This window comes from Lissotriton vulgaris, chromosome 7 (genome assembly GCF_964263255.1).
Source record: "Lissotriton vulgaris chromosome 7, aLisVul1.2, whole genome shotgun sequence".
Taxonomy (NCBI): Eukaryota; Metazoa; Chordata; class Amphibia; order Caudata; family Salamandridae; genus Lissotriton; species Lissotriton vulgaris.
The window spans coordinates 340,243,107-340,263,553 of NC_141695.1; the positions used below are offsets into that span (position 1 = coordinate 340,243,107).

General features: G+C 45.6%; 1 protein-coding gene and 1 pseudogene across 1 annotated transcript in view; both read left to right on the top strand.

Annotated features, from left to right (window-relative positions):
• The window catches only part of LOC147701531 (ferritin heavy chain B-like), a 177,036-nt gene that overhangs the window by 149,614 nt on the left and 6,975 nt on the right, over nt 1-20,447 (top strand). The gene's annotated exons all lie outside the window — the stretch shown is intronic.
• LOC147701533 (metallothionein pseudogene) lies at nt 1,318-1,515 on the top strand (annotated as a pseudogene).

Here is a 20,447-nt window from a genome sequence, read left to right on the forward strand (position 1 = left end):
CCCTATTGACCTCCGCCTTGGATTCACTCACAGCCACACGCCACAAGTGCCCCTTATCTCTCCCTAACTACCCCCTCCACCCCATGACCTCTTCCTTCGATCACAAAACAAAAAAAGCAAAGTTCTAACTATACCATTCATGTTTGTATGCCTTTCTTTGATGACAGTTCATTGGTTACTGTCCTATGTAAGGATTGTAACTTCTGAACTGCAGGTAACACAAGGATCTCTGTAACAAAGGTAGTAACCCACTGAGCTAACCAGGGCTTTAAGTGGGCCGGGTCTCACTGGGTCTGAGCACAGGCAGTTTTTTAAGGGGGCCTCGAAACGGGTCTCTATCGGGCTCCGTTATGTGCGCTGGTCACAGGTAGTCAGTTTTTTCCGAACTGCAGTGACAACAATCTGCTGTCACTGCAGTCTGGAAAAAAGTGCCAGGGCACAAAACAGAGCCCGATAGAGACCCGTTTCGAGACAGCAGGCACATCGGTGTATGCTGCTCACACTACTTACAAGTGGAAAGTTACGGCATAACGTCATGCCAGGTGAGCGTTGTAGGGAGAAGGGAAAGGGAAATCCTTTACAGAGAGTAATTTTCTCTCTGGATTTCCCTTCTCTTTTTGAAACTCCGGAGCAGCAACATTGTTGTGATGTCATCAGTGCGTTAAGTGGAAGCTTTTGCAATATTAAATACAAGCCATAGTTGCTGGTATTTATTTTATGCAACTAACAACCATTAACAAAGCCAAAAGTCCTGGCTTGTTGGTATGATGTTACTACTTGTATCATATACCTGGATACAATGACAAACAGCAAAATACAAGTCGGGCCGCACACTGCTAAACACAGATTTTTAACGTACCCTTTTTAAGCCACGTCCTCAATTACATTGGCCACGCCCCTTTGAGAGACCCCCCAGTTTTTTCATTCTACTTAAAGCCCTCAATTTATCCACATAAAATACAGTTTATCAGCATTTAAAAACTACTAACAGACAAATGATTGCTCTCCGGCAGGATCATTAATGACCAGTGTTATCTGGGCACTTTGTATTCTTATTGTTGTCCTGCATCGGCCATGATAACGATAAAAACTGTTTAAATGAAGCACACACGAAGTATGTGTCCTGCTGGGCCTGTGCAGGTGTTAAAAAGAAAAAAAATGTAGTAACACATTCTCTTACCTACTCCATGAGTCAAACTTTGTGTCACAGCCTGATGTGATAAGCAAAGGCAGGGGTCAGGAAAGGTGAATAGAAATAAACAAATTTTACAGAGACCTTTCAATACTTGGCTGATAATCCGTAGCTCACATCTGCTTCAAAACATGGACCCTAAAGACTGCGGTTGTGCCATCGGTGGCTCTTGTTCATGTACTGGGTCGTGCAAGTGTGAGAACTGCAAATGTACATCCTCGAAAAAAAGCTGCTGTTCCTGTTGCCCTCCCGGATGCGATAAATGTGGCCAGGGGTGTGTGTGCAAAGGATGATCGACAGAGAAATGCAGCTGTTGCACATAATTTGCAGATTGGCTTATTCAGTGCCCATGGAGTTGCTTAACACACAAAGAATTGCACTTTTTGATTTATTTTTCTTTCTTGTGCAAATTAGCAATCTTAAATGTACATATTATATATTTATATATAAATGTTCTGCTAATAAAGTAACCTAAAATACGGAAATAAATAAATAAACAAACTTCTTTTCTCCTGCGCTACATAGAAAAGGAAATATCAATGCAGCATGACAGTAGGCAAAGGTTACCAAAGGTTACCGTTGTGAAAGAAAGGATTTGTCGCCTTTCGCCATGCAGAGATAAAGGGGTGAAAAAATAAGCAAAGCCTCGTTAACATGTAAATGGTCTTGTAAAGACCTGTGAAGTACTCGGGGCGGCTGTGATAATCCCAGGTGGGCTGTACCATCAGAATCGGGTTTATTGTGGCCCAGGTACCTTCTGTACCTTCAGATACGGGTTTTGTGGTCCAGGTAGGGCTGTACCTTCAGATACAGGTTTATTGTGGGACAGATAACGCTATACTATCAGATGCAGGTTTGTTGTGGCCCAGGTAGCACTGTAATTTCTGTACCGTCGGATACGGGGTTTTGTGGCCCAGGTAGGGCTGTACCTTCGATACAGGTTTATTGTGGCCCAGGTAGGGCTGTACCGTCAGATACGGGTTTACTGTGGCACAGGTAGGGCTGTACCTTCGATACAGGTTTATTGTGGCCCAGGTAGGGCTGTACCTTCAGATACTGGTTTATTGTGGTACTGATAGCCCTGTACCTTCAGATACAGGTTTATTGTGGCCCAGGTAGGACTGTACCTTCAGATATAGGTTTATTGTAGTCCTGATAGCGCTGTACCTTCAGATACAGGTTTATTGTGGCCCAGGTAGTGTTGTATCAGATACAGGTTTATTGTGGCCCAGGTGGGATGTATCATCAGAATCGGGTTTATTGTGGCCCAGGTACCTTCTGTACCTTCAGATACGGGTTTTGTGGTCCAGGTAGGGCTGTACCTCCAGATACAGGTTTACTGTGGCACAGGTAGGGCTGTACCTTCCATACAGGTTTATTGTGGCCCAGGTAGGGCTGTACCTTCAGATACTGGTTTATTGTGGTACTGATAGCCCTGTACCTTCAGATACAGGTTTATTGTGGCCCAGGTAGGACTGTACCTTCAGATACAGGTTTATTGTAGTCCTGATAGCGCTGTACCTTCAGATACAGGTTTATTGTGGCCCAGGTAGTGTTGTATCAGATACAGGTTTATTGTGGCCCAGGTAGGGCTGTACCTTCAGATACTGGTTTATTGTGGTACTGATAGCCCTGTACCTTCAGATACAGGTTTATTGTGGCCCAGGTAGGACTGTACCTTCAGACACAGGTTTATTGTAGTCCTGATAGCGCTGTACCTTCAGATACAGGTTTATTGTGGCCCAGGTAGTGTTGTATCAGATACAGGTTTATTGTGGCCCAGGTAGGGCTGTACCTTCAGATACTGGTTTATTGTGGTACTGATAGCCCTGTACCTTCAGATACAGGTTTATTGTGGCCCAGGTAGGACTGTACCTTCAGACACAGGTTTATTGTAGTCCTGATAGCGCTGTACCTTCAGATACAGGTTTATTGTGGCCCAGGTAGTGTTGTATCAGATACAGGTTTATTGTGGCCCAGGTAGGGCTGTACCTTCAGATACTGGTTTATTGTGGTACTGATAGCCCTGTACCTTCAGATACAGGTTTATTGTGGCCCAGGTAGGACTGTACCTTCAGACACAGGTTTATTGTAGTCCTGATAGCGCTGTACCTTCAGATACAGGTTTATTGTGGCCCAGGTAGTGTTGTATCAGATACAGGTTTATTGTGGCCCAGGTGTGATGTACCATCAGAATCGGGTTTATTGTGGCCCAGGTACCTTCTGTACCTTCAGATAAGGGTTTTGTGGTCCAGGTAGGGCTGTACCTTCAGATACAGGTTTACTGTGGCACAGGTAGATGCTGACGGGGTCCAGTCGGCCTGACTCACCGCTACCCTGCGGCCTGTGTGGGCCACGGAAGCTGTGGGTTCGGGGGCGCTGAGAGGGAGGGGATTCCAGGAATCCGCCTTTGCACACGGTGGGGTTCCGGTAGCCTGTGAGGTAGCTGAAGTGGTTGAGTGCCTGCTGCAGAGGTCTGTGTATAAAACAGCGTGTCATTTATTCATAACATGGCAGGATTGACACAGCCTTTCATGCTTCCAACTCCTGTCGAGCAACCAACACGTGGAATACTCTCCCTCTAGAAGTCTACCAAGACGCTTTTACTGAGGCAAACTTTCGGTTACACCCAACTTTGTTTATGCTCATACTCAACAGATGTTCACAACGCCTAATCACTTGGTCATAGTAAAGGGTGCTATGAAAGTGCCTTCAGATAAAATGAGAATGATAGGGCTGTGTAACAACAATATAAGGAGCTTATTTACAAGCCTCTTGTCCCGCTGGTGCATCACTTTTAACCTCTTGCCTGCGTCGGACTGCAACGGTGGGCATGTCCATCCGATCTTCGCACGCGTGAGATTTTCCCGAGTCGCGGGGAAATCGCAGCCGCGGTCAAGGGGTTAAATTTGGAAAAAAGTGACGTACCGGCAGCGCAAGTGGCTTATACATAGGCCCCTAAATTCTTTAAGCTACAGAGGGCGATCAGACTTGTGGCCTGAGTAGTATACAATCTGTTTTATCTCATTATTACTCATTCTGGACTCCAACTTGTGACAGGATCATAGAGGTGGCTCCAGCTCATTACAAGCGCTTCGCAGGATCATAGAGGTCGCTCGAACTCCTGACAAGTGCCTGTCAGGATCATAGCAGTAACTCCAACTCGTGACAAGCCCCTGACAGGATCATAGCGGTTGCTCCAACTCACGACAAGCACCTAACAGGATCCTAGAGGTGACTCAAACTCATGACAAGCACTTGACAGGATCATAGTAGTAACTCCAACTCTTGACAAGCAACTGACAGGATCATAGCAGTAACTCCAACTCATGACAAGTGCCCGGCAGGATCACAGAGATCACTCCAACTCATGACAAGCGCCTGGCAGAATCATAGAGGTGACTCCAACTAATGACAAGCGCCTGGAATGATCATAGAGGTGACTCCAACTCATGACAAGCGCCTGAAGGATCATAGAGGTGACTCCAACTCATGACAAGTGCCTGGCAGAATCATAGCAGTAACTCCAACTCGTGACAAGCAACTGACAGGATCGTAGCAGTAACTCCAACTCATGACAAGTGCCCGGCAGGATCACAGAGGTCACTCCAACTCATGACAAGCGCCTGATAGGATCATAGAGGTGACTCCAACTCATGACAAGCGCCTGGTAGAATCATAGAGGTGACTCCAACTCATGACAACCACCTGGCAGGATCATAGCAGTAACTCCAACTCATGACAACCACCTGGCAGAATCATAGAGGTGACTCCAACTCATGACAAGCGCCTGGCAGAATCATAGAGGTGACTCCAACTCATGACAAGCGCCTGGCAGAATCATAGAGGTCACTCCAACTCATGACAAGCACCTGGTAGAATCATAGAGGTGACTCCAACTCATGACAACCACCTGGCAGGATCATAGCAGTAACTCCAACTCATGACAACCACCTGGCAGGATCATAGCAGTAACTCCAACTCATGACAACCACATGGCAGGATCATATAGTCTAACACGTTTCAGAATATTTCACAGCAGGCTGGTCCTTCTTTGCTAGGATGTCTGCATAAAACCCATCCGTTATTTGCAATTCCAGGAAGCAACACATAAAATGCAAGTGGGATCCTCTAATGCAGGGGTGGGAACAACCCACCAGGCTTGCACATGCCCACACACACACAAACACACACCAACTTTACATAAGCAGCTTGTGCGGGTGGGTGACACTTAGCAGTTCAAAATAATAATAATAATAATGTTTGATTTGACTTTGATCAGACACTGCTGTTCTCCCATCACATTTTGCAAAAGACAATGGTCCCTATATGTGGACAGGATAGCAAAAGATAATAATCATACACCTAATAAGTAGTATGTTTCTTTGTCCAGCCGGACAAGAATTTTCTTTTGAATGATCAAGTTCATAGAGAGAGTTTTAAGACCAAGATAACAAGTGGGCACATTAGGATCACTAATCAGGAAGCACTAAGGAAGCAGGTGCCAGCTAAAAAAATATTCTGTGACACATTAATCAGCCCCAAATTAATTCAGGTCACTTGAGGCAGGGAAGGTGTGCTTTGCTTTGCCACAATAATGTACACCGACTGGACAACCAGAGGGTGCTGTGATGAAACAGAGGGTGGCATGGGTGGGCCAGAGGGTGGCATGAGTAGTCAGAGAGTGGCAGTGATGAAGAAGAGTGTCCCAAACAGGCTGGACAAGTAGAAACAACAAGTTCGCAAAACTTGCGACCCGACAGGTAAGTTCGCGTTTGCGAAATTGTACAAAACCCTCGCGAACTGGCAGAAACCCGCGCAAACACAAAAAAAAAAATTCGCGAGAATTCGCGGATTTTGCGAATTGCGAGTTCGCAAATCCGCAAAATTCGCAAACGCGAGATTCGCAAAATTCGCCCATGCTTAAACACCTCCTAATACTCTCGTAGTACATAAACACCTCAGTGGTACTCTCACAGTAACACCTCCTAATAACTCTCGTAGTACATAAACACCTCAGTGGTACTCTCTCAGTAATACTTCTCAGTAACTCTCACAGTAACAACTCTCAAAAACTCATGCAGTAGAATAACACCTCTGTAACACTTTAGCAGTACCACCCCTGTAGAACTCTCACAGTAACACCTCCTAATAACTCTTGTAGTACATAAACACCTCAGTGGTATTCTCTCAGTAATACTTCTCAGTAACTCTCACAGTAACAACTCTCAAAAACTCATGCAGTACAGTAATACCTCTGTAACACTTTAACAGTAACACCCCTGTAGAACTCTCACAGTAACACCTCCTAATAACTCTCGTAGTACATAAACACCTCAGTGGTATTCTCTCAGTAATACTTCTCAGTAACTCTCACAGTACCAACTCTCAAAAACTCATGCAGTACAGTAACACCTCTGTAACACTTTGACAGTAACACCCCTGTAGAACTCTCACAGTAACACCTCCTAATAACTCTCGTAGTACATAAACACCTCAGTGGTATTCTCTCAGTAATACTTCTCAGTAACTCTCACAGTAACAACTCTCAAAAACTCATGCAGTACAGTAACACCTCTGTAACACTTTAACAGTAACACCCCTGTAGAACTCTCACAGTAACACCTCCTAATAACTCTCATAGTACATAAACACCTCAGTGGTACTCTCACAGTATTACCTCTCAATAACTCTCCCAGTAACAACTCTCAAAACCTCATGCAGTACAGTAATACCTCTGTAACACTTTAACAGTAACACCCCTGTAGAACTCTCACAGTAACACCTCCTAATAACTCTCATAGTACATAAACACCTCAGTGGTACTCTCACAGTATTACCTCTCAATAACTCTCACACTAACAACTCTCAAAACCTCATTCAGTACAGTAATACCTCTGTAACACTTTAACAGTAACACCCATGGTAGGTAGAAATCTCACCGTAACACCTCCTAATAACTCTCGTAGTACATAAACACCTCAATGGTACTCTCACAGTAATAACTCTCACAGTAACAACTCTCAAACACTCATGTAGTACAGTAACACCTCTGTAACACTTTAACAGTAACACCCCTGTAGTACTCTCACAGTAATACCTCCTAATAACTCTCGTAATACATAAACACCTCAGAGGTACTCTCACAGTATTACCTTTCAATAACTCTCACAGTAACAACTCTCAAAACCTCATGCAGTACAGTAATACCTCTGTAACACTTTAACAGTAACACCCCTGTAGAACTGTGAAAAATAAATACAAACTTGGTGAACATTATCGGCGCCATCTTGCCCCTTTCCCAAGCCCATTCGTGCGCGTAAGCGGCAGCCATTTTTGAGCACCATGGCCTCCCTGCTCCTCGCTGATAGCCAGCGCGTCTCTCTCTCTCTTAACCTTGCAAACATTCCCCCGCACGCTGACAACCCCCGCTCTCTCATGCCTTGGGTCATAAACCCCTCTTCAGCGCAGCTTCACCACTGAATCCCATCCTGTTCCCAGCGCGACACCTCCCCTCATTCCTTTCATGGCCTCAAACCCTTTTGATGCAAACCCCTTTTTCCTGTGTCCCCGTTTGTCTTCCCTGTTCCCAGGCCGCCACCTGGCTCTGCGGATACTGTTTATTACCCCGTACAGTAGGAAGCTTCCCCTCCCCATCAAAAGACCCCCGAACCGATCAAAGCCCCCACCCCATGAGATCCGATCAACCCCATGCATTCCGTGAATCGGCGGAATGCCCTGCTGTGCGACAACCAACACCTGTTGTGACCGGGGTGGGGAATCCAACTGTAAATGTATGTGGGAACGGGTCTGGAGGGGAGATTCTGAGGATGTTCTTTCAAGTACTAAAATATTGCGAGAATGTGTTATGTGCAATAAAGGTCGTAAACCCTAGTATAAGAGGCCAGGCCTCAGAGATGTGGGTAGAGCACCTCGTGACGATACTTGCTGTCTGACTTGATGTGTTCTCCTCCGGAGAGAATAAAATCCTCGTTTCCTGCCTTCCAGTCTCCAGCGCCTGCTTCTTCATTGATTAATATTGGTGGGTCATAGAGGCGATACCGCCGGGCAACATAAAAGGGTCTTTGGTTACCGGTTGTCTTTGGAACCCTTTTTAACAATTGGCGTCCCAAACGTGGGGCCCATCAGCGACTCGTGGATCCAGTGGGAGAGGTCCTGACGACAGAGTGAACGACTGCAACGATCGGAAGGTACCCTGTCCGATAGACCCTCGTCTGACAGCCGATCATCCGAACTTCACTGGTTCCGAACAGACCTCTCTCGAGTGATCTGCGGTCCTGACTGGGAACCATCAGGAGTGCCACGAGAAGTACGAAGAGAAGAGGACGATCGGGCGCTGGATTCGGAAGACGAGAAACTGTCCATGCGGTCCGGGTAAGGTCGTGTAAACACGACGAATTGCGAAAGTGATAGAAAGTTGAAAGTAATTGATAATTGTTGAGAAAATACTAGTATTACTCTTTGTTAATTTATTGGAGATTCACTGTCTACAAACGGAGAAACAACAGGCTCTCCCTTTATAAACAGCGAAGGATAGGTACGCACCCGTCGGACCTATCTTTCTCCCCCACTGAACAATTGCCCCTTCCCCCCATTGATTAACTGTTATAGATTGTTTTCTGGAGATTCTCTGTCTGCAAACAGGGAAAAATAGGTCCCCTCTTTACAGATAGTGAAAGGGTAGGTGACGCGAACCTTTGCGAGCCTACTTATTCTCCCCATTGACCATATTGATTTTTTATTTTTGACCTAACATTGATTGATTGCTCAGAATTGGTTCATGAGGTATTCACTATGTGCAAACAACGTAGAATAGAAATATTCTGTCTAGTCTTTGCGCGCAGTGATAAGATAGGTAGTGCTGACTATTATCCCATTGTGATCCGTCATGCCTGTCTTCTCCCCACTGGTCAGTAGCCTGTTTAACCCGGACCGCTTATTAGAGATGAACCATCCGGCTCCGCTGGAAGGCACCCCTAATAAGGACATGTTCATGAAGCATGGATTAATTGCTATAGCCTATAGTGAGCTGTGGCATAAATATACAAAAAGGGATCGAGAAAGACAGTGGCCACTGAGAGGATCCTTTGATCTCGGCAAAATAGAAACAGTAGAAATAGCCCTTCGTAGGAATGAAACAACACCTATTATGCTCGATAGTCTCGGTATGTGGCGCAAAGAAGCCACGCAACGAAGGGAAGGTGACGAATTTAGAGAAGGTGAAGGGACACGACGGACAACCCTCCAAACGTCTAGTAGGCAAAGGGAAGGGCCAGCGATGGCACAGTCCCGAGGAGTAGACATAAAAAGCGAACGGTGTAAAGGGATGTGCCGACAAGCCAACCCCGGAACACAACGACCCGAAGGTAATCCCCCGACATTACGCACAGGACGGACAGATTTACAACAAAACCAATGTGCTTTCTGTAAATGTCTTGGACACTGGAAAGCCCAATGCCCGACTCTGCAAAGCATAGGTAAGAATGGAGGGTTGACAGAAAGGACGGTCCGACAGAAAGGAAAAAGACGTGAGATAAAAACCAATCAGACTAGTACGGACAGGACAGATAGAACCACCCCGTTTGATTATGCTCGGTGGCACAGATTTCGTCAGGCCAATTTTAACGACATGTTAGAATTCTGGGACTGATTGCTCTCTGTTGCTCCCCCACTCTGAAAAACAAACACAACTGCAGGTCAGTGTAAACAACCCCCCGTTAGAGAAAAGACTCAAGAAAGCCAAGCGTCTATTATATAACTTAGGATTTAATTACGGTAAAACACACAACCAACAGTAAATAGAATAACTAGTAGAACTCTCTAAAAAGCAAACTTGACTAATAGGAAAAATACAAAACATGTTATGCTCACTCCGGAAGTCCTCGAAATGTAACAGTTCGATGGTCCCGCCCATCCGAAACACATAGCACGTGTGGGGCGGGGCCTGCCAGCAGCCATGAGCCAAAAGGGATCGCCGGCGAGAAGGTCCTGGAGGCTCCACCAAGCAGGCAATGAAATGGTCTTCCCATACTGCCCTTCCAGGGATGGCGTCCCCCGGGCCGTGAGTAGGGAGGGGGCGGCTGCTAAAGACCCCCTCCCTCGTATCTCCTGGTCCGGCCATCACGAATTCCTCCATCGAACGGATGCAGGGCGGGCAGGGAGGAAGAGGCGACGCGGACGAGCCTCTTCCACCTCCACAGGTAGGAGGCTTCCCTGCCCTGGCCAGACGCCGATGTCCTCCAGCCGGGCGACGGCCATATACCTACGCTGCACAGGAAATATAATGCCCGGCTGGTGTATTTCCGCAACACAGGACATACAATGCCCGACTCGTATATTTTCTCAGTACAGGACATACAAGACCCGGCTGGTATACTTGCGTAGTACAGGACATACAATGTCCGACGGGCATATTTACGGAGCACCGGATGTACAGTGGTCCCCCAAGAGTCGGAATCAGGGGTGTAGGGTGGTCATCATGTGCGCCCCTGATTCCAAGGGACGGTGTAGGATGCACCGGGAGAGGGAGACGGCACGGGTGAGCCTCCCTCACCTCCCCAGATGAAGGCTCCACTGCTGCACCCTGGCGCCCCGAACCAAAATGTCCTGCTCCAACAACATGATGCTCCGTCTTTCACCATCACAAGAAGCTTCTTCCTCTCCTGATGGATACGGCAAAGGTGGCTGCCACAGGGTCTCAAAATGGCGTCTGGGCCCTCGAAAGGCGGGTCTAGGCCGCTGGAGTAACTTTGTCCGAAATTGCAACTCGGGCACTTGCCCACCTGGGCGCAAGCCCCCACCATCGACAAACATCCCCTCGACTTTGAAGATTCTACCAAAGTCCCAAGAGCCCTCGGCCCCTTCAGGCTTCCGGTGAGGAACAGTTGCATTGATCTCAAATGAAATAACCACGGCACAGCAACAAGATGGCGGTGCTCTCGTGTCTGCATCAGCTTCCGTCTGAACCACCCAGGAACATTATGGGCTAACGAACTCGAACAAGTTCCGGCTGAACATCAACATGACCCGGTAAGAGACTCTACCCCCTCCCTCTCTTGATTGACGGTCCACACCGCCAGCCCCTCTGTTAGCACAGTTTTCTTTTGAACTGCCGAAAGGGACTCTGGTCCAACCGCCAATTGTCGGGGATATTTTGCCCCTGATGCTACTTCCGGACTAAACCGGCCTCGCCCAAAATGGCGCCGGTATCAATGGAAACTAACGGATGCCTCGCGGTGTTCCTTAGCTAATGAAACTTGATGTACTAAGATATATATATATACATATACGAACCATTGCGCACTCGATGTTAAAGGGAGGAGGGTTCACTTGGCGAACATTTAAGAAGGGTTCCGTAAAACGTTGATCTCAATGAACAATTTATTTTTGATATTTGTTGTAACTGATACATAACATCGCTTATGATGTACACCCGCGGTTTACCTCTAGGAAATGTGATCACGATGAGCTTGACTGTGTTTCCATTTATGAACTGAAATGCCCCTGATTCCTTCGTCACGCAATGAAATGTTTTTGGTTACTTGCAAATAATTAATTAGACCTTTTTTACATGTTCTTGTGCTACAAAATAACCCCCTACTGTATGTGCTTCCATCGACGACATGTCAGGCCAAAATATGAATTGCGCTCTCACATTTTACGTACTGAATAATTCTACAAATAAAGGTCTTAAAAAGCTATGAATAGGCATCGCATACTTTTGTGAATGCGGGTATCGGTGGGAGGGTTTTTCTGTGCGCAACTGTTCTGCTCTTTTTTTAAGGTTATCCGAGAAACGGTTGTTCGGCCCTGGGTTGATGGTCGAATCAAAGGTATGATACGCTGCCTCCAAGATATGCGACTAAGCTCAGGAACTGACGTATGAAGAAGGACCTCGACTTCTGAGAATGGGTAAAGTAAAACGGTGTGATTGATAAAAAATATGGTGATTGAAGGTACTAAGGTACAGGGTTGAACGAAGAACTGATATGCCTTAGAACATCACAGCTTTGGGAATGATTTAGGGATCCCGAAGGCCGGATACATCTACAAAACCGGGTACCTCACGCTAGGCACCTCTGATTCCTCTTTTTAGCGTTTTTCACTACACACGATCCTTAATGCCATCCTCGAACCTCCCCATGAACAACCTATCACATTGCCTGCCCCCATGACTTTAGGAAACCAGAACCCTAAGGGATTATATCCCGAAGAGATAAGTACGAGTAAGTGGTAAGTAAAGGACTTTTCGTGCCCATACATTTGATGTGTTCGAATGTTGTCCCCCTACCTCCCCTTTTCCCCCTTTTTTTCCCTCTGCAGGTTACATTAGAATTCCGATTAGAGTATCATAAGGGATCTGGAACCACGTCACGCCCGATGCATGAAGACGGACTAGCGCTGCAAAATGGCACAACAAGGACGCTCTCACGACCTTTTTACCTGATCTAATGCTTTTTTTTGTCCCAAAACTGCATGCTTCTACCTCCTAACACAGACCCGAAACGTCTAAACGTTAGGTAACGCACTGAATAGCCCAAACAATACACGGTCATTCTCTACGTCGCACGTGTACTGTTTGGCCTATTGTCTGTCTCTCTCTCTCTCTCTCTCTCTCTCTCCCTCTCTCTCTCTCTCTCTCTCTCTCTTACTCTCTCTCTCCCTCTCTCTCTCTCTCTCTCTCTCTCTCTCACTCACTCTTCCACCCCTCCACACTTTCCCTCTTCCTAGCAACTGGCACCTAATTGGCGAACCTGGTGCACCTCCTGATTGGCCCCAAATACCACAAGTATTTGCACAAATTTGTTCCTAATTAAAATTGTGTCGGTACCACGTTACTACCTCTCCTTTTCTACTAAAATATGGATGAAAATTAAATTGACCGATAGGAAAGGGACAGGTAAGACGACTAAGGTTCCCTAAATTTGACCCACCCTCAGGGAACTATTTGTCAGTGGCTTCTATGATAAAATGTGTCTGTGGTAATGCGACCATCCCCATTGAAAATTGTCTCCGTACCCCAAGCTGTAAGAAATGATCGAGACACCCCCATCTACCCAAAATGCCCCAGTTTTGTGTCAGCTGCCCTGAACGAGAGCCTGAAAAACGCCCCCTGCTCTAATTCACTGTGTCCCTAGTTGTTGTCCATAAGATCCCTCCTTCCCCGAGGATAAGTTTAATAATTATCGCAAACTACCCCCCCCCCCGAGTTTTTGTAGTAACCAGGTTGCGAGGATTTATATAGAAAGTTAGAAGGATGTGTGCAAAAGTTGAAAATTAGATTGAAAATCGAAAGAACTTGTTGCAGTAAGCCTGGTTGGAAATAAGATGTTTTTATGTAATGCAGACTTGTTTAGCCTATGTTCATCCCTCAGAAGGATGCCTATCAGACTATGGTGAATAGCACGTTGCACTTTTTGTAAAATACAAGGCCCTGAAGACTAGCCTAGCCTTTCAAGACTTGTACTAGGGAAATGGGTCTCTGCCAGAAGAACTGACATCTACTATAATAGACATATGACAAATGAACGTAATAATAATCAAAGCGTCAAAGAATTAGCCAACAAAAGGAAGTCGTAAGGAATCCAGCAAGCCCATCATCAATTGTCTATACGTTAGTCGCAAGAATCTCCGATGTAGCGAGTGCTTGCCCCAGTTGCTTGGTGTTGGGAGAGAAATAGACTTATGTAAATACCTTCTTCTGCAATATCTCTAAAGACTGTCTTTTCAAAACTCATTTAAGGGTATCACCGTCGGAGGAGAAAGAGACCGGATGTGGGAGCACGCGGCCTGACTGCGGATTGTGGAACATCAGCGACGGAGGCCAAGGCGAGACCACAGCAGTAAGGAGACGCCGGACGGGGCATTGTTTCAGACAAAGCTAAGGAAAGGGCTGACCTGAAGCCCCTGCTATATGATCAACGTGTGCCAAAAGCCCCCGCTCTCTGAACATGGTTACGGACTCGCCTGTCGCGAACTCTCCGCCTCCCCCTGATCTGTTCCCGACTTGGCCTTGCTCCATCCCCTCCTCCTCCGACCTACCATAAGGACTGTTCACACCCGCACCTTTCCACCCGAACTCCCAAGTTCCTCCAAATCCTACTGAGCCACCCAGAGAAGAGTACTCCCTGCGGCAGAAGGGAGGGAACTCCGGCTAAGTAGACCACGGACTATGTTAAAATCCCAGAACGGTGACCTAGAACTCCACCAAGGGTCGCCCCCGAAGAAAAGATAAACAAAGTCTATGGTTCTGCCCGCTACCAAGCACCTTGAAGATGATGGAAGCAACAGGAAATGCCCACCACAGAGACTCAAGAAACGAACAGATCTCACAATTCCGGAACAATTGCATTTCCCATTGCAAATCTATGCTCTGCATTACGGAAGAAGATGCACCTGCTCCAAAACCGTAACGCATTTCTCCTACGAGGTCTGACGAAAACCAAACAGAATGCACCCCTACCTGCAGACCCCCAACGACTCAATCCACATGAACATTTCTGTTGATAGGTAATCCAGGTGCTCAACAGTGCTGACAGAAGACGACAAAGGACAACGAGAACTCTGATATTTTTTTCTGTGTCTCCTTTCTCTCCCAATCACCATTGGACTGGCTACGCACTCGCCGTATACAAAAAGGACTTACTTATATGATAACTTACCAGTTCTTATTCTATGATCTGTACCCAACGCCCTCGCTACATAATTTTAGTCTGATATTGCATTACGATGACTTTTTCTGCAACCAACTTAACGATGAACCCGCCTACTAAATGATGAGATTTTTCAATATGATGTTTATAATGTGATGTTTATGTACAGTTCTTTCGCCTAAATCCCCTCTCCCTTACTTATGATCGCTGCATATAGGTGTAGATAGGAAATAGACCAGCAAGATGTCTTGGAAATGTTAAAGGGAGGACTGTGAAAAATAAATACAAACTTGGTGAACATTATCGGCGCCATCTTGCCCCTTTCCCAAGCCCATTCGTGCGCGTAAGCGGCAGCCATTTTTGAGCACCATGGCCTCCCTGCTCCTCGCTGATAGCCAGCGCGTCTCTCTCTCTCTTAACCTTGCAAACATTCCCCTGCACGCTGACAACCCCCGCTCTCTCATGCCTTGGGTCATAAACCCCTCTTCAGCGCAGCTTCACCACTGAATCCCATCCTGTTCCCAGCGCGACACCTCCCCTCATTCCTTTCATGGCCTCAAACCCTTTTGATGCAAACCCCTTTTTCCTGTGTCCCCGTTTGTCTTCCCTGTTCCCAGGCCGCCACCTGGCTCTGCGGATACTGTTTATTACCCCGTACAGTAGGAAGCTTCCCCTCCCCATCAAAAGACCCCCGAACCGATCAAAGCCCCCACCCCATGAGATCCGATCAACCCCATGCATTCCGTGAATCGGCGGAATGCCCTGCTGTGCGACAACCAACACCTGTTGTGACCGGGGTGGGGAATCCAACTGTAAATGTATGTGGGAACGGGTCTGGAGGGGAGATTCTGAGGATGTTCTTTCAAGTACTAAAATATTGCGAGAATGTGTTATGTGCAATAAAGGTCGTAAACCCTAGTATAAGAGGCCAGGCCTCAGAGATGTGGGTAGACAACCTCGTGACGATACTTGCTGTCTGACTTGATGTGTTCTCCTCCGGAGAGAATAAAATCCTCGTTTCCTGCCTTCCAGTCTCCAGCGCCTGCTTCTTCATTGATTAATATTGGTGGGTCATAGAGGCGATACCGCCGGGCAACATAAAAGGGTCTTTGGTTACCGGTTGTCTTTGGAACCCTTTTTAACAGAACTCTCACAGTAACACCTCCTAATAACTCTCGTAGTACATAAATACCTCAGTGGTACTCTCACAGTATTACCTCTCAATAACTCTCACAGTAACAACTCTCAAAACCTCATGCAGTACAGTAATACCTCTGTAACACTTTAACAGTAACACCCCTGTAGAACTCTCACAGTAACACCTCCTAATACCTCTCATAGTACATAAACACCTCAGTGGTACTCTCACAGTATTACCTCTCAATAACTCTCACAGTAACAACTCTCAAAACCTCATGCAGTACAGTAATACCTATGTAACACTTTAACAGTAACACCCCTGTAGAACTCTCACAGTAACACCTCCTAATAACTCTCATAGTACATAAACACCTCAATGGTACTCTCACAGTAATAACTCTCACAGTAACAACTCTCAAACACTCATGTAGTACATGTAACACCTCTGTAACACTTTAACAGTAACACCCCTGTAGTACTCTCACAGTAATACCTCCTAATAACTCTCGTAATACATAAACACCTCAGAGGTACTCTCACAGTAATACCTCTCAATAACTCTCACGGTAACAACTCTCAAAACTCATGCAGTACAGTAACACCTCTGTAACACTTTAACAGTTACACCCCTGTAGAGCTCTCACAGTAACACCTCCTAATAACTCTCGTAGTACATAAACACCTCAGAGGTATTCTCACAGTAATACCTCTCAATAACTCTCACAGTAACAACTCTCAAAACCTCATGTAGTACAGTAACACCTCTGTAACACTTTAACAGTAACACCCCTGTAGAACTCTCACAGTAACACCTCCTAATAACTCTCGTATTACATAAACACCTCCATAGAACTTTCACAGTAACATCTCGTAGTACAATATATATTCATTCATTCTTTATTCGGCCATATATGACCATAAAAGACAGAAGCAATACAGAGCAATTGCAGGAGTATAAAACAAATAACTCCATCAACCTCAACATAATTTATAAGAAAATTATCCAAAAACCATATAGCATAATTGCTAATGCTCAACAAAATAAAAAAAACTACTGGCAGATAAGTCCTTTAAAACAATTCACATATCTGCATATAAAGTCCATAGTGCATCTATTAAATATGAACTAATCAAGTACAGTAAATATCTAAAATCAGAATACAAACATTTTAAAACAGGTGGTCCTATTCGTCCATAGTTTTCCTAGCTGAAACAGCTGCTTTAAGGAAAGAACACACCCTGACACGGATAATTGAAATATCTAACGATTGCAATTCGTGCAAAGCCTGTTCACAGCTTCAGTACCCAAGGATTTTAAAAGAGGTTTCAAAAAAAGTCTCAAGGCATAACTAAAACAATTACACAAAAGTATGTAACGCATTAGTGATTGTGAGGAAACCCCATCTCAGGGACACGCCCGGGAGGGTCCTCCCAAGGTGTCAGTTGGCATTCTAATACTCATAAGCCACCATACTGAGCCTGGTCTAAAACGGAAGAGAAGGGGCCTTTCCCATAATGTTAGTTCAAGAGAAAGAGAAAGAACGGATCCTGAGCTGGCAAGGATACGGTAGTAAGTCGAGACAGAGCTCTTGGCCAGCTCCTTCTGCATTCTTAACTGAAGGCAACCTTCTAAAAAGAGACTTTTATTTTTGATTTGTCTCCTTTCTGTAACCTAATCGGAGACAAGAACAACGGAGACAAAACCCCGGCACTTGAAAAGTTGTGTCAATGTATTTCAACCATGGTATAGAGCCCTAATTATCCAGTTGGAGATAATCTGAAATGATCTCTCTACAGATTGTGGCTTGGGGATTTGCCCATAAAATGACCCAAAGAAGTAGACACTATCCTTGATAAAACGTTGCCTAATCTCTGAGTGTGGGATAGAACTAGAACCTGGGGGGAGCTGTAAAAACCTCCTACATATACAATCCTCCTCGTGCTGAAGGGAAGAGCTCTTACAAGATCCCCAAATCCCTCATCGTACATAACAACTCCTTAACACTCTCACAATATCACCTCACAATAACCTCTTGTAGTACATTATCACATCCATAGAAGCACCTCATAATCACTCTCGTAGCACATTAATACCTCCATAGACCTCTCACAGAAGCACCTCTAAATAAATCATTTAGGGCCCCGTTCATGGCATTTTGGCATAGGACAGCGCAGCAAGGCAGCTTGCTATGATTTTTTGTTTTTCAGGCGTTTGCCCACTTGTCGTGTATCTCAAATGTTTTTAAAACGTTCTTAGAACGGGCATACAAAGTCCTTGGTCTACTCCTGAACTGGATGTGTTCAGGTTAGCGCTGTTTGTCTGCTTCTGCCTCGTTCCTTCACTCGAGTGAACAAACAAACAAAAAATCAAGGAACCCCATAAAAAGGAGCTCCCTATACAGGAGAGAGAAGGCTCCAAGCACTACATCTGTAGTAGCAAAAAGTGATACATCAAATAGACCCCATCTTGGAACGTTTCCTACACGGTCCCAAGGATACGGTGTATCCATCCGTTCCCCGAAACCCCAGAAATAAGAAGTCCTGAGGAAGGTGCCACGAGATCAAGTGTTAAGCACCGAAACGCGTCGACGCACTGTTTGGTCTAAAAGAATCCAGATAGGGCCGGGTAAAACTTTAGATGGGTATTACATCTCTCCACTAAAGCTTTAGAGTAACCAAACTGTCTATGGCCATTGGATCTAGTGAAATACAGTGGCAGAGATATCAAGTGGGCCACTTATACATGAGGGGTTTGTTGTGATTATGTTTAGTCTGTTGTTTATTGTGAACATATTTTGAATGTCTTTCCATTTATCGTGTACCGTAATATTGTGCTTGTGTCACATTGTTGAATAATCATTTTTATCCCTCCAAGGTACCTAATCTTGGATTTTAATTGTTTTGGAAGAATTGTATGAATTTACCTTGTTTTTATTGTTTAATTAAATGTAATTTTAATAAATCTAGATTGTAAACAAGACTATTTCTTTGTGGAAACCTATTTTTATGTTTGTCCGAATACCCATGGCATATTGTGACCTTTTCTTCTACAACAAGAAAGGCCAAGAGTGATTAGTGGACTAGTCGACTCCAGGGATTTCCCCTTTGACAAACTTAATTTTAGTTATTAAATGGCTTTGCACGGTCCGACGAAGTCCAGAAGCTAGTGTACCCCAAACCTGCAGTCACACAGTCTGGGTGCGGTGGGGCAGGTTTCTTTCAGTCTGCACAAGTGTCTGTGTATATTGTTTATTCGATCTGCTCGCCTCTGCCATCTTTCCTTGCCTTTTTTATCTCCACTTTCGTTCTCTTGCTGTACTTCTTTCTATTGGCCAACTTACAACATTCTCTTGTTCATCTCTCACTAACTTTGTAGGTGCGTTTGACTTGCATGTACCTTTCAGTTCGTTATGATTCTTTATTTGTTTCCCAGCTTTGGGTGCCCTTTTCCTCTTTTTGTTTGGTGCTTGTCTACCTGTGTTTCATTCTGTGTGTTTTATTTTGTTCCTTGTGTCGCTGTCTAATCATGTCTGTGTCACCTTTCACGCTGGTCCTGTGTGGCTCTCTCCTATTCTTTCCTGGTGCTCTCCCTTTCCAGGGCATAGGCCCTGCACGTGCCAGGGCTGTTTATATGATCTGCTAATGAGCCATCCAGTATAAGTTTCCAAGCTGTTATCTCTGCCTGTATTTTTTAAAAGTCTCTGACTCTTGGACAGCTGATAGCGACCTTTGATACAGCGCATTGCAGACTCCCACTCATCTCCAGGCGCGCCAAACAGGTGTCTGTGTTACCCGACTCAATGGTTCTCGATTCTTTGGCGTCAGAAAGACGTGACGCTAGTTTTAGTCTACAAGTCCCAGGCAAATGTCTCGGGTAATCGCTTTAGTCCACTCAGCTATCCTAGAATATATTTCTCTCTCTCTCACGCTCTTGGTCACTCCCATATCATTCTCCTCTTGCATCCCCCCTTATTTAGTTACATTTCCTTTCTAACAATACTATAAAATCTCCTCTCCTCTATCTCCTGACTCTCCCCTCCCCTCAGTCTCTCCACTCTCCCCTCTCCTCTCCTCTCTCCTCTCTTCTCCTCTCCCCTTTCTCCCCTCTTCCCTCTCCTCACTCCCCCATTCTCCCCTCTCACCACTCTCCCCTCCCTCTCACTTCAATCTCCCCTATCCTCACTATCCTCACTCTCCCCACTCTCTCCTCTCACACCACTCTCTCCTCTCTCTCCACTTTTCCTATATATCTGTCTCACTCTCTCCTGCCCCTTCACTGTCTTGGCCTCTCCACTCTTCCTCTATTTCTGTCTCACTCTCTCCTGCCCCTTCACTGTCTTGGCCTCTCCACTCTTCCTCTATTTCTTTCTCACTCTCTCCTGCCCCTTCACTGCCTTGGCCTCTCCACTCTTCCTCTATTTCTCTCACTCTCTCCTGTCCCT